The 13,629-nt window shown below is 40.5% G+C and overlaps 1 long non-coding RNA gene across 2 annotated transcripts; it reads right to left on the bottom strand.

The window, feature by feature from the left end:
- Nucleotides 1-216: 216 nt before the first annotated feature.
- On the bottom strand, nt 217-12,038 carry LOC123332907. Of its 2 annotated transcripts, none has more exons than XR_006550073.2 (2): nt 11,204-12,038; nt 217-493 (listed from the first exon to the last, which is right to left on the bottom strand). It is a non-coding gene; the product is annotated as an uncharacterized LOC123332907 (long non-coding RNA). The 2 variants fall into 2 exon arrangements; XR_006640877.1 differs by lacking the exon at nt 11,204-12,038 and adding an exon at nt 1,496-1,642.
- Between the last annotated feature and the right edge of the window lie 1,591 nt (nt 12,039-13,629).

Genomic DNA, 13,629 nt, shown 5'->3' on the forward strand with positions numbered 1-13,629 from the left:
ATTCAGTTAACTAGGTCAACTTTTAGATCTGCTACCTACATATTCCATAACCAAATAGCAAAGTTTTCTCAGTGAAACAGTTTCAAATATTTCTTCTCTTGAGTAGAACAAATGGTCCACTGTCCGAACCCTTTCTATCACACCGATACTCTGTGATTCTGTCCCCTGTAAAATGTACATTTCAGAGCATTATTTCATGATGAGGTGGGAAAGACATGGAAGCATTATTTAGTTTTATGTTCTGAAAACTTAGGCAGGTGGAAACCAATGAAAATGTCAGTCTGAGTCCAAGAAGTCTCATCATTTTGAGGCCAGCAACATTAAGGGCAGTCACCTCTTGTAAGTTCTCCAGGCTCCTGACCAGGCAGGCCTTAGAGACCTTGGGGACTCTCCCAATATTCAGGATCTGAAGGTGTGAACACTTCGAGGCCAGGGAGCCCACACTCCTGGCAGTAAGAGCAAGGCAGCCAAATACTTCTATTTTGTGGAGACTCTGGAAGTAAAAAAAAAACCATAAAATGTTATACTGTTCCCTGATTCACTGCACTTGAGCAGATTCCCGAAGTCACCTGAGTGACATTTTTACTTTTTCATGGTGTAAAGTCTGCATTTTACTGTTATGTTTGAGAAGTGAACATACAGTGCTGATAACATGAAATGAACTGGTAAACTTGATCAACAGATGAAGAAAATTCACTAAGCGTGGTACCCTCAGCAAATCCAAGCCGTGTTGATTTGCCTTATTTATGGTAGTTGTGTTCTAGGAAGCTGCTCAAACACTGGGTTAGCAAATCCTCAATCATTGCCCCTAAGGAAATACAGGGTTAGATTCCTGTGAGCTTCTGGTCATAATGTTTTTGCCAACTGATTAATACATGCTGCTGCTAAGTCACTTCAGTTGTGTCCAACTCTGTGTGACCCCATAGATGGCAGCCCACCAGGCTCCCCCGTCCCTGGGATTCTCCAGGCAAGAACATTGGAGTGGGTTGCCATTTCCTTCTCCAATGCATGAAAGTGAAAAGTGAAAGTGAAGTTGCTCAGTCCTGTCTGACTCATAGCAACCCCATGGACTGTAGCCTACCAGGCTCCTCCGTCCATGGGATTTTCCAGGCAAGAGTACTGGAGTGGGTTGCCATTGCCTTCTCCGGATTAATATATAACCTTGTTTTAGTGTGTGTTTTTGTTTAAAAACACCTCATTTAATGCATATTATTGATTCATTAACACTGAACTCATGGCCAACAGGACTATAACTCATACTTGAACAAAGCCAGTTTGACGTGTGTATTTACTCTACAAGGCACACCATAGCCCTCTCACCCTTAGGAATACTAAATAGTTCTTCAGTACTATATTTGGAGGCAATTTTAATAGCAAGTCACTAATAAAAAGCACAAACATGGGGAAAATATGGCTATAAATGGACCATGAAAAGGATACCTCCTTACAGTAGAACTAAAACAAGAAGATAGAACCTCACCCTATTGGATCTCACCTGAGAACATGCACCTTGGACAACTCAATTTTTCAGTTCAGTTGCTCAGTCATGTCCGACTTTGCGACCCATGAATCACAGCACGCCAGGCCTCCCTGTCCATCACCAACACCTGGAGTTCACTCAGACTCATGTCCGTCGAGTCAGTGATGCCATCCAGCCATTTCATCCTCTGTTGTCCCCTTCTCCTCCTGCCTCCAATCCCTCCCAGCATCAGGGTCTTTTCCAATGAGTCAACTCTTCACATGAGGTGGCCAAAGTATTGGAGTTTCAGCTTTAGCATCAGTCCTTCCAATGAACACCCAGGGGTGATCCCCTTTAGAATGGACTGGTTGGATCTCCTTGCAGTCCAAGGCACTCTCAAGAGTCTTCTCCAACACCACAGTTCAAAAGCATCAATTCTTTGGCTCTCAGCTTTCTTCACAGTCCAACTCTCACATTCATACGTGACCACTGGAAAAACCATAGCCTTGACTAGATGGACCTTTGTTGGCAAAGTAATATCTCTGCTTTTTAATATGCTGTCTAGGTTGGTCATAACTTTCCTTCCAAGGAGTAAGAGTCTTTTAATTTCATGGCTGCAATCACCATCTGCAGTGATTTTGGAGCCCCCAAAAATAAAGTCTGACACTGTTTCCACTGTTTCTCCATCTGTTTCCCAGGAAGTGATGGGACCAGATGCCATGATCTTAGTGACACCTAAATTATAGGATAACAATGCTCAATGGCAGTGGAGGTTTATAAAAAAATATTTTTGCATTTCTTATAAATTGATTGTATTCAGGAATATGAAACCACCCCTCACTCTCAAATTACAGGACGTGTAAACCTGTCTGATTGTTTTAAAACATGAAGGCTCGCAGTTATTTGTGTCTGTTCTAGCAGCTTGGTGCTCTTGGTATATTTTTCACACATATCTGTCTGACCTGAGTCACTACTATGACCTAGAAAATTTCAGGACATAGTAAGGGCACAGGGAAGATAGTAAGTAATAATACTGTCTACTTGGAGGACTTACCTTGTCATCCAGTGGTTAAGAATCTGCCTTGCAATTCAGGGTACATGGCTTCAATCCCTGGGTCAGGGAACTAAGATCCCACATGCCACAGAGCAACTAAGCCTGTCACCACAACTACTGAGCCCGCATGACACAACTAGAGAGTCCATGCACCACGAGGAAAGATCCTGTGTGCCACAACTAAGGCCCAACGCAGTTAAATAAATAAGTAAATATTTAAAAACAAACAGAACAAAAGAGCACATTGGGTACTTGCTATTAGACTGCAAGCCCATGCGTTGGTTCTGAAGAAATCAGGAAACTCCCACCAGTCCTTCTTTTTGTGTGACTTTCAGTTGAATGATTACCTAAGGCAGCAGCTCTCCTCCAAATGTGGTTCTGTAACCAGCAGTAACCTGTTAGAAATACAAATACCTAGAGCCCACCCCAGAACCTCTGAGGGTGGGGCCCGGTGACTTGTGGTTTAACAAGCCCTCCAGGTGATCCTCATGCCTCTTTAATTTGAGAATCACTGACCTCAGGAATCTTCCTAATTATGCCCAGGTCACTTGAGTAGTTAGCACAGGCACATGGGTCCTGAGTCCATGATTCCATCTTGGATAATTGAATTCACTACGGAATAATGAAGCTTTAATCTATATTCCCCAGAACCACCACAACATAATAAAATACCTTTTTAAACTGACAGTGTATTTTTAGAACATTATTTCAAAATCAATTCATATTACATGAGTAATATGTTGACTTTACTGTTGACTATTGCAAAATTGGATGAGGTATGCAGGACCATGAATGAGTTATTGTGGGGGTATTTTAACACATGAACTATTAATTTATTGCCTCATCCATCTAGATAGGTTAATTTCTGTTAAGGAATTTTTTTTTTAAGACAATAGGAGAGTATTCAGGTGTAGAATGAGTATACGTTGTGTGTTTGTGACTACATTTGTGTGTATAGAAGCAAAAATCAGAAATAAAAACAGCATATTATAGAGTTTAAGTATTATAATAAAATATGACAAACCATTATAAGAACATTTTTTCTGAGGACATGATTAATTTCCCATGTTTAATTTCCCAGTTATTTAAATACATATTTGTTCTATTGATTTGATAGTGTTACAGCCAAGTTACTCATAGTCCACTAGAACTTGTTACTGAATAGAAGTCAGATTTTACTAAAAGTTAACACAGTGGCTTCCCTGGTGGTCCAGTCAATAAAGAGTTTGCTTGTAATGCAGAAGACCCAGGTTCAGTCCTTAGGTTTGGAAGATCCCCTGGAGAAAGAAATGGTAACCTACTCCAGTATTCTTGCCTGAGAAATCCCAAGGACAGAGGAGCCTGGCAGGCTACAGTCCATGGGGTGGCAAGAGTCAGACACAACTTAGTGACTAAACCTATCAACACCATGAAAGAATGTGTACTTTAGTATTAAAAAGCCTACACCTTTTTGCAACGGATGCTCTTAGGACCAGTCCTTTACCTCTCTGAGGCTCATTTCCTCATATGTAAAATGAGGATGTTGAATTTATAAGGGTCCGTAGTGTCTGATCTTGGAGAAGGAAAGGGCAACCCCCTCCAGTGTTCTTGCCTGGAGAATCCCATGGACGGAGAAGCCTGGTAGGCTGCAGTCCATGGGGTCACACAGAGTCGGACACGACTGAAGCAACTTAGCAGCAGCAGTAGTGTCTGATCTAACATTCTGCCTAAGGTGGAAACTGAGCTGGAAATGCAAGAGTTAGCTTGAGAACTAGAGTCTCAGAGAAGAGGAAACACTTGAGGTAGAGTCAGGTACTGAGAATCTCAGATATAACCCTTTACTGTTGACTACTGCAAAATTGGATGAAGTATGCAGGACCAGCAGGCATGGTAGCCTAAGAGAAGAAATACTGGGGAAGCTTCAATATCGGGACGTGAGAGAACACTGCCTTCCTACAGTCTTAGGGGAATGTATTTGAGGTGATATTCATATCTAAGAAAAATATAATTCCCCTGAATTCAGCCCACCTTGGGAAGCTAGCAAGATAACTGAATGATTGCCAATTTTTATTCAGTTATGATGTCTTTCACATGCTGTTGACCTCATTGTCTGTCCCCTTCTGCTATTCTTTTAGTGTTTGACCTCCAACCCAATTACCTGACCCAGGACTGTCACCTGCTTCCAATTAGCTTGTTAGATCTTCCAGCAGCAAGCCTTGATATGAAGTCTCAGAGAGTCTCAAATGGAACCTTTTCACCAGAATTTGATCAAGTCCCATCAATGAAAAACCAAAAGGCTCCTTTGACTTCCTGTTCCTATCCAGTCATCACTTTTCCTTTTTTCCTACCCTTTTAGACAAAATTTCTCTGTTCCATTCATTCATCATGTCATGTCAATGTGTTTTTTTACTCTGTCACACCCCCGAAACAATTCTCATGAAGATCATTAATGATTGCTAGTAGCTAAATCCAATAAACATGCTAAAATCCCCAATTTATATACATTTTAAGTAGCACTGGACACTGTTAACCACTGCCTATTTCTTAAAATTTTTCTCCATTTCTCAAAATAACACATTTTTCTGGTTTTCCTCATATATCTTTGGCTTTTCCTTCTCATTCCTTTTGTAGACTCAGCTTCCTTTACATAATCATTGACAAACGGGGCTTCTCAAGGCTAATGGCAAGACCCTCTTCTCCCCTCACACTATAATCTCTTTCTAGATGTCAGCCATGACCATAGCTTCTACAATGTCCATCTCTAGGCAGATCTTGCTCTGAGCTCCAGAGTCCTCTATCCTTCAGTTCAGTTCAGTCCAGGCAATCAGTCGTGGCTGACTCTTTGCGACATCATGGACTGCAGAACACCAGGTCTCCCTGTCCATCACCAACACCTGGAGTTTACTTAAACTCATGTCCATTGAGTGGGTGATGCCACCCAACCATCTCATCCTGTCGTCCCCTTTTCCTCTGGCCTTCAATCCTTCCCAGCAACAGGATCTTTTCCAATGAGTCAGTTCGTTGCATCAGGTGGCCAAAGTATTGGAGTTTCAGCTTCAGCATCAGTCCTTCCAATGAATATTCAGGACTTATTTCCTTTAGGATGGACTGGTTGGATCTCCTTGCAGTCCAAGGGACTCTCAAGAGTCTTCTCCAACACCACAGTTCAAAAGCATCAATTCTTTGGTGCTCAGCTTTCTTTATAGTCCAAGGAAAAACCATAGCATTGACTAGACGAACCTTTGTTGGCAAAGTAATGTCTCTGCTTTTGAATATGCTACCTAGGTTGGTCATAACTTTCCTTCCAAGGAGTAAGCGTCTTTTAATTTCATGGCTGCAGTCACCATCTACAGTGATTTTGGAGCCCCCAAAAATAAAGTCTGACACTGTTTCTACTGTTTCCCCATCTATTTTCCATGAAGGATGGGACCGGATGCCATGATCTTCGTTTTCTGAATGTTGAGCTTTAAGCCAACTTTTTCACTCTCCACTTTCACTTTCATCAAGAGGCTTTTTAGTTCCTCTTTACTTTCTGCCATAAGGCTGGTGTCATCTGCATATCTGAGGTTATTGATATTTCTCCCGGCAATCTTGATTCCAGCTTGTGCTTCTTCCAGTCCAGCACTTCTCATGATGTACTCTGCATATAAGTTAAACAAACAGGGTGACAATATACAGCCTTGACGTACTCCTTTTCCTATTTGGAACCAGTCTGTTGTTCCATGTCCAGTTCTAACTGTTGCTTCCTGACCTGCATATAGGTTTCTCAAGAGGCAGATCAGGTGGTCTGGTAGTCCCATCTCTTGAAGAATTTTCCACAGTTTATTGTGTTCCACACAGTCAAAGGCTTTGGCATAGTCAATAAAGCAGAAATAGATGTTTTTCTGGAACTCTCTTGCTTTTTCGATGATCCAGTGGATGTTGGCAATTTGATCTCTGGTTCCTCTGCCTTTTCTAAAACCAGCTTGAACATCAGGAAGTTCACGGTTCACATATTGCTGAAGCCTGGCTTGGAGAATTTTGAGCATTACTTTACTAGCGTGTGAGATGAGTGCAGTTGTGCGGTAGTTTGAGCATTCTTTGGCATTGCCTTTCTTTGGGATTGGAATGAAAACTGACCTTTTCCCATCCTGTGGCCACTGCTGAGTTTTCCAGATTTGCTGGCATATTGAGTGCAGCACTTTCACAGCATCATCTTTCAGGATTTGGAATAGTTCAACTGGAATCCCATCACCTCCACTAGCTTTGTTTGTAGTGATGCGTTCTAAGGCCCACTTGACTTCACATTCCAGGATGTCTGGCTCTAGGTCAGTGATCACACCATCGTGATTATCTGGGTTGTGAAGATCTTTTTTGTACAGTTCTTCTGTGTATTCTTGCCATCTCTTCTTAATATCTTCTGCTTCTGTTAGGTCCATACCATTTCTGTCCTATATCGAGCTCATCTTTGCATGAAATGTTCCTTTGGTATCTCTGATTTTCTTGAAGAGATCTCTAGTCTTTCCCATTCTGTTGTTTTCCTCTATTTCTTTGCATTTATTGCTGAAGAAGGCTTTCTTATCTCTTCTTGCTATTCTTTGGAACTCTGCATTCAGATGTTTATATCTTTCCTTTTCTCCTTTGCTTTTTGCTTCTCTTCTTTTCACAGCTATTTGTAAGGCCTCCCCAGACAGCCATTTTGCTTTTTTGCATTTCTTTTCCATGGGGATTGTTTTGATCCCTGTCTCCTGTATAATGTCACGAACCTCATCCCATAGTTCATAAGGCACTCTATCTATCAGATCTAGGCCCTTAAATCTATTTCTCACTTCCACTGTATAATCATAAGTGATTTGATTTAGGTCATACCTGAGTGGCCTAGTGGTTTTCCCTACTTTCTTCAACTTAAGTCTGAATTTGGCAATAAGGAGTTCATGGTCTGAGCCACAGTCAGCTCCTGGTCTTGTTTTTGCTGACTGTATAGAGCTTCTCCATCTTTGGCTGCAAAGAATATAATCAATCTGATTTCGGTGTTGACCATCTGGTGACATCCATGTATAGAGTCTTCTCTTGTGTTGTTGGAAGAGGGTGTTTGTTATGACCAGTGAATTTTCTTGGCAAAACTCTATTAGTCTTTACCCTGCTTCATTCCGTATTCCAAGGCCAAATTTGCCTGTTACTCCAGGTGTTTCTTGACTTCCTACTTTTGCATTCCAGTCCCCTATAATGAAAAGGACATCTTTTTTGGGTGTTAGTTCTAAAAGGTCTTGTAGGTCTTCATAGAACCATTTAACTTCAGCGTTACTGGTTGGGGCATAGACTTGGATTACTGTGATATCGAATGGTTTGCCTTGGAAACGAACAGAGATCATTCTGTCGTTTTTGAGATTGCATCCAAGTACTGCATTTCAGACTCTTTTGTTGACCATGATGGCTACTCCAATTCTTCTGAGGGATTCCTGCCCGCAGTAGTAGATATAATGGTCATCTGAGTTAAATTCACCCGTTCCAGTCCATTTCAGTTCACTGATTCCTAGAATGTCGACATTCACTCTTGCCATCTCTTGTTTGACCACTTCCAATTTGCCTTGATTCATGGACCTGACATTCCAGGTTCCTATGCAATATTGCTCTTTACAGCATTGGACCTTACTTCTATCACCAATCACATCCACAGCTGGGTATTCTTTTTTTGGCTCCATCCCTTCATTCTTTCTGGAGTTATTTCTCCACTGATCTCCAGTAGCATATTGGGTACCTACTGACCTGGGGAGTTTCTCTTTCAGTATCCTATCATTTTGCCTTTTCATACTGTTCATGGGGTTCTCAAGGCAAGAATACTTAAGTGGTTTGCCATTCCCTTCTCCAGTGGACCACATGGAAGTGGTACTGATGAACCTATTTGCAGGGTAGGAATAGAGACACAGATATAGAGAACAGACTTTTGGACTCAGCGAGGGAAGGAAAGGGTGGGACAAATTAAGAGAGTAGCATTGAAACATACACATTACCGTGTGTAAAACAGATGGCTAGTAAGAAGTTTCTGTGTAACGTAGGGAGCTCAGCCTGGTGCTCTGTGATGACCTAGAGGAGTGGGATGGAGAATGGATGGGAGGGAGTTTCAAGAAGGAGGAATATATATATATACTTATGGTTGATTCACATTGTTGTATGGCAGAAACCAACACAACATTGTAAAGCAATTATCCTCCAATTAAAGTGAGGTCGCTCAGTCGTGTCCGACTCTTTGCAACTCCATGAACTGTAGCCTACCAGGCTCTTCCATCCATGGAATTTTCTAGGCAAGAGTACTGGAGTGGGTTGCCATTTTAACAAATTAATGGCAGTTTTTATGTGCTCCTTTAACTTTGTATGTTTTAAAGTAAAAAAAAAAATTGTTTCAGCAAATATATAAGAAGTAAAATAAAACATAGATAGAAGATTCTGACATCTAGATAGAAAAGTACTGTGCTGTCTTAAAATTAATGAAATTTCTTTGTTACAAAACCCACTATGCCTTCAATAGGACTTGAACAGAAATTAATAATTGACAAAATGCAAATAGCAAACAGATAGATAAAGATAAAACCAAGTAATCAAAGACAAGAATAAGAAAGTAATCTTACAAGAGAAAAAACTTTTTTCTTCATCAAATCAGTGAAGTTCACTTTGTTCCTACCCCTCAACTTTCCACCCCCACCGCCAAAGAGCAGTGACTGGCAAGTGTATGATGAACAGGCATTCTTTTCCACTGTTGATGGAGTATATGTTAATCCAGTCCTTGAGAACATTTGAAAATGTAAATTAAGAAAAGTTAAATCCAGAAATTCCACTTTGAAGAATCTAGCCTTAATAGTCATTAAAGCGGAGATGGGAATCTCCATGCAAAAAGTATCATTGGTGTAGCTTTTACTTCAAAACATTATGAACATTCCTAACTGTTCAAAACTTAAGAGATGGCTAATACATTTTGAAAAGGTTAAAATGATGCTAATGGCAAGCTTTCAATAATGTAGGAAAATATTTGCTAAAATGCTAAAGACAAAGGTTCTGTACAATTATTTTTTTAAAAACCGATGCATTAGAAATAATTCAAAGCAAATACAGTCAAAATAGTTTTAACAAAGAAACAAGAAAAAGTACACTGGAACTTTCTGAACCAAAGCATTGTATTAATATTCCAAAGTGAGTGACCGTGAGATATGAAACTGTGGCAAAAGGGACCATTTTGGATTTCAATGCCAACACTTCATTTCTATTTTTATCTTTCCATTTGACTATGGCAAAATTGTTCAAGGACTAGTATTCAAAAGACTTGAGATAATTCAAAGAAACCACAAGCTGCTGCCAACTTACATAAGAAATGTTGGCCTTCTTAATTTACTTAAATACTTTGCCAGTCAAATTTCAATTTGATGAGGTTTTATTGGCCAGTTCCAGGCTTTTTTTTTACATCACAGGGGCCACACTTCTTGGTGTGTTTTTCTACCAAGTAAGCTATTACACAATTCACAAGCCATTGACCTTGGGAGGATTCGAGGTGTTTCCCCAAATTATGTCTTGCATTGTACTTGCATTCCTGCAGGGGTTTAAAGTATTCTTGTGTTAAAAGTTGGTTAAGGAGACAAGGTTATAATTATAGAAACAATTGGGAATGTGTGCTGTAGGCATTCAGAGTGGGGGATAATCAATGGAGCCTGGAATAAAATAAAGTAGCATTTATTGAGCACATACTAAGTACTAGTCACTAAGGGTTTTATGTATACTATTTTTTAATTTTCACAACAGCTCTCCTTGATGATTATTATTACCCATATTTTATAAATAAGGTAACTAGGGTTCATGGGCTAGGTAATGGGCTTCCCTGGTGGCTCAGACAGTAAGTAATCTGCCTACAATGCAGGAGAGCTGGGTTCAATCCCTGGGTTGGGATCATGGCATCTGGTCCCATCACTTCATGGGAAATAGATGGGGAAACAGTGGAAACTGTCAGACTTTATTTTTTGGGGCTCCAAAATCACTGCAGATGGTGACTGCAGCCATGAAATTAAAAGATGCTTGCTCCTTGGAAGAAAAGTTATGACCAACCTAGACAGCATATTCAAAAGCAGAGATGTTACTTTGCCAACAAAGGTCTGTCTAGTCAAAGCTATGGTTTTCCATTGGTCATGTATGGATGTGAGAGTTGGACTGTGAAGAAAGCTGAGCGCTGAAGAATTGATGGCTTTTGAACTGTGATGTTGGAGAAGACTCTTGAGAGTCTCTTGGACTGCAAGGAGATCCAACCAGTCCATTCTGAAGGAGATCAGCCCTGGGATTTCTTTGGAAGGAATGATGCTAAAGCTGAAACTCCAATACTTTGGCCACCTCATGCGAAGAGTTGACTCATTGGAAAAGACCCTGATGCTGGGAGGGATTGGGGGCAGGAAGAGAAGGGGACGACAGAGGATGAGATGGCTGGATGGCATCACCGACTCAATGGATGTGAGTCTGAGTGAACTCCGGGAGTTGGTGATGGACAGGGAGGCCTGGCGTGCTGCGATTCATGGGGTTGCAAAGAGTCAGACACAACTGAGTGACTGAACTGAACTGTCTCTGAGTCTCAGATTACTTGGCAGACAACTGTAGGTAATGCCTACCTCAATGAGTGCTTGATAAGAACATCAAATAAAGAAATACAAACATACATAAATGGAAGCTACATGTAAATGAAATATTTATCATTATTTTACCTGTTTCCATGCTTTTTAACTAAAGCTTCAATGGCTTTGTCTGTGATCTGGGATCCATTAATAGAGTCGCAAAGAGTTGGACACGACTGAGCGACTTCGCTTTCACTTTTCACTTTCATATATTGGAGAAGGAAATGGCAACCCACTCCAGTGTTCTTGCCTGGAGAATCCCAGGGACAGGGGAGCCTGGTGGACTGCCGTCTATGGGGTCACACAGAGTTGGACACGACTGAAGTGGCTTAGCAGCAGCAGCAGCAGGCTGAAAAAGAAATTACATGTCAATAATATCTCTATTTAAAAAGAAGGATTTCATACCAAAAGCTTGCAGTTCACTAGTTATTCAAATAGCTGCAAACAATATCTAAAGAAGATTTTGTTTTGGTAAACCATGCACTCTAATTTTCTTTTGATAGCTTTGGAGAGCTCGATGAGTCAGACACGAATATATATCTTTATTTCTTGAACTTCTTTTCTGTTGCCTTGATTTCATCTTTGGGGGAAACATATTTTCATTTCAAATTATTTTCTTTATTGTGATCAAAGAACATGGTTGTGTAAGGGATATGGAATGCTCCTGGGTGTGGCTACTTAAAGTATAGTTTCCATCGTCACCACCATGTTATTCAGCCAAGAATAGTTTCCTATGGAGATAAATTAAGGAAAACATACAGTGACATCATGATCATTACACTTATTTTCTTTGATCAACACCAAGCTTCAGTTAGAAATTGACAAAGAAATGAAATATAGGGAGTCTTACATAGCATTTCTTTTAAGATTTACCACTAAATATAATGGGACATGGGTGTCCCTGGTAGCTCAGCTGGTAAAGAGTCCACCTGCAATGCAGGAGACCCCCCAGTTTGGTCCTGGGTCAGAAAGTTCCCCTAGAGAAGGGATAGGCTACCCACTTCAGTATTCTTGGGCTTCCCTGGTGGCTCAGGTGGTAAAGAATCCACCTGCAATGCAGGAGACCTGAGTTCAGTCCCTGGATTGGGAAGATCCCCGGGAGGAAGGCATGGCAATCCACTGCAGTATTCTTGCCTGGAGCGTCCCCACGGACAGAAGAGTCTAGCGGGCTGCAGTTCACAGGGTTGCAAACAGTCAGAAATGATTGAGTGACTAAGCACAGCAAAGACAATGATGTGTTTAACATGACACTACATGTGTTTCCCAAACAGTTCTTATACGGTGCAGAAAGTATAATTGTGATGCTTGACAACACATCTGATTTTGTGACTCTGGACGGAAAGCCATAATCACTGATTGCCTTTGGCATCTGATATATATTGACTACACAGATTCTATTAAAATATCTGAAGGAGTCCTTGCCTACTGCCAGAGAGCTACCATTAATTTCATTAGAGCTGGGCATTAGGTGGTTAGAGAGGCAGGTGGAAAACTAAAACTACTTTGGCCACAATTCTACTCTAAAAGATTAGTGAAGATCAGTTTTGATATCGGGATGACTGTTTACAAATGCCTGGTTTTCTCTTTCCTTCTCTTTAATCTTTGCTTTATGCTTTGAATATACAATATACAAATTGGAATTACTTCAGTTTGTTGGGGATATAATTAATTTTCTCATGAAAAATATTTATAAGGTAAAGTACTTGCAAAGATTATTTTGTATTCTGATTTTTCTGCAAATCAGAAAAAGAAAAAATTTTCAAGGCAACATATCAGTATAGGTAAAAACATCATACCATTTAAATATATACATATGTATATTAAACAGTTGGACACAACTGAGTGACTTTCACACACACACTTGTAAATATTGACATACATATCAATATATGCAAAAGTTTTTATGCATGTGCTTATGTGGCTCATTTATGGGTAAGGAATCCACTACTTTCATTTGAGTCTCAAAGAAGTTGTTACCCATAGTATTTTAAGCACTTCTCAAGACTAGGAGTTAGCAAATTATGGCCCATCAGCCAAATGCACTCGCCATCTGATTGTGTAAACAAAGTGTTACTGGAACAGGACTATGTTAGTTTATTTACGTACCATCTAGGGAAGCTACAAAGGCAGAGTTAAGTAGTTATGACAGATTGTATGGCCTGCAAAGCCTGAAATACAAACTACCTGGCACTTGAGAGATAAAGCGTTCGATCCCTGCTCTGGACTCTAGTCCATCTGGAAACCCGGTGCTCCTGGTTGTGAACTGAGCCTACCTACAAGCCAAGTCTACAAAAGTCATGGATGGCATGCTTAGAGCCAAACATTAAATCCTGAAGGAAACATCCTCATGTTTTATTTCTGTAAGAAATAGATATGAGGCAGAGGGTAGTCAGAATCTGAATCCCCTTGTTTAGGATCCAGTTCAAACTACTACTTACTACACATGTGAATTTAGGCAAGTTACTTAACCTCACTGAGTCTAGGCTTTCCTCCTCAGCAAAATGAGGAAGATAATA

This window comes from Bubalus bubalis, chromosome 3, assembly GCF_019923935.1.
Source record: "Bubalus bubalis isolate 160015118507 breed Murrah chromosome 3, NDDB_SH_1, whole genome shotgun sequence".
Lineage (NCBI taxonomy): Eukaryota > Metazoa > Chordata > Mammalia > Artiodactyla > Bovidae > Bubalus > Bubalus bubalis.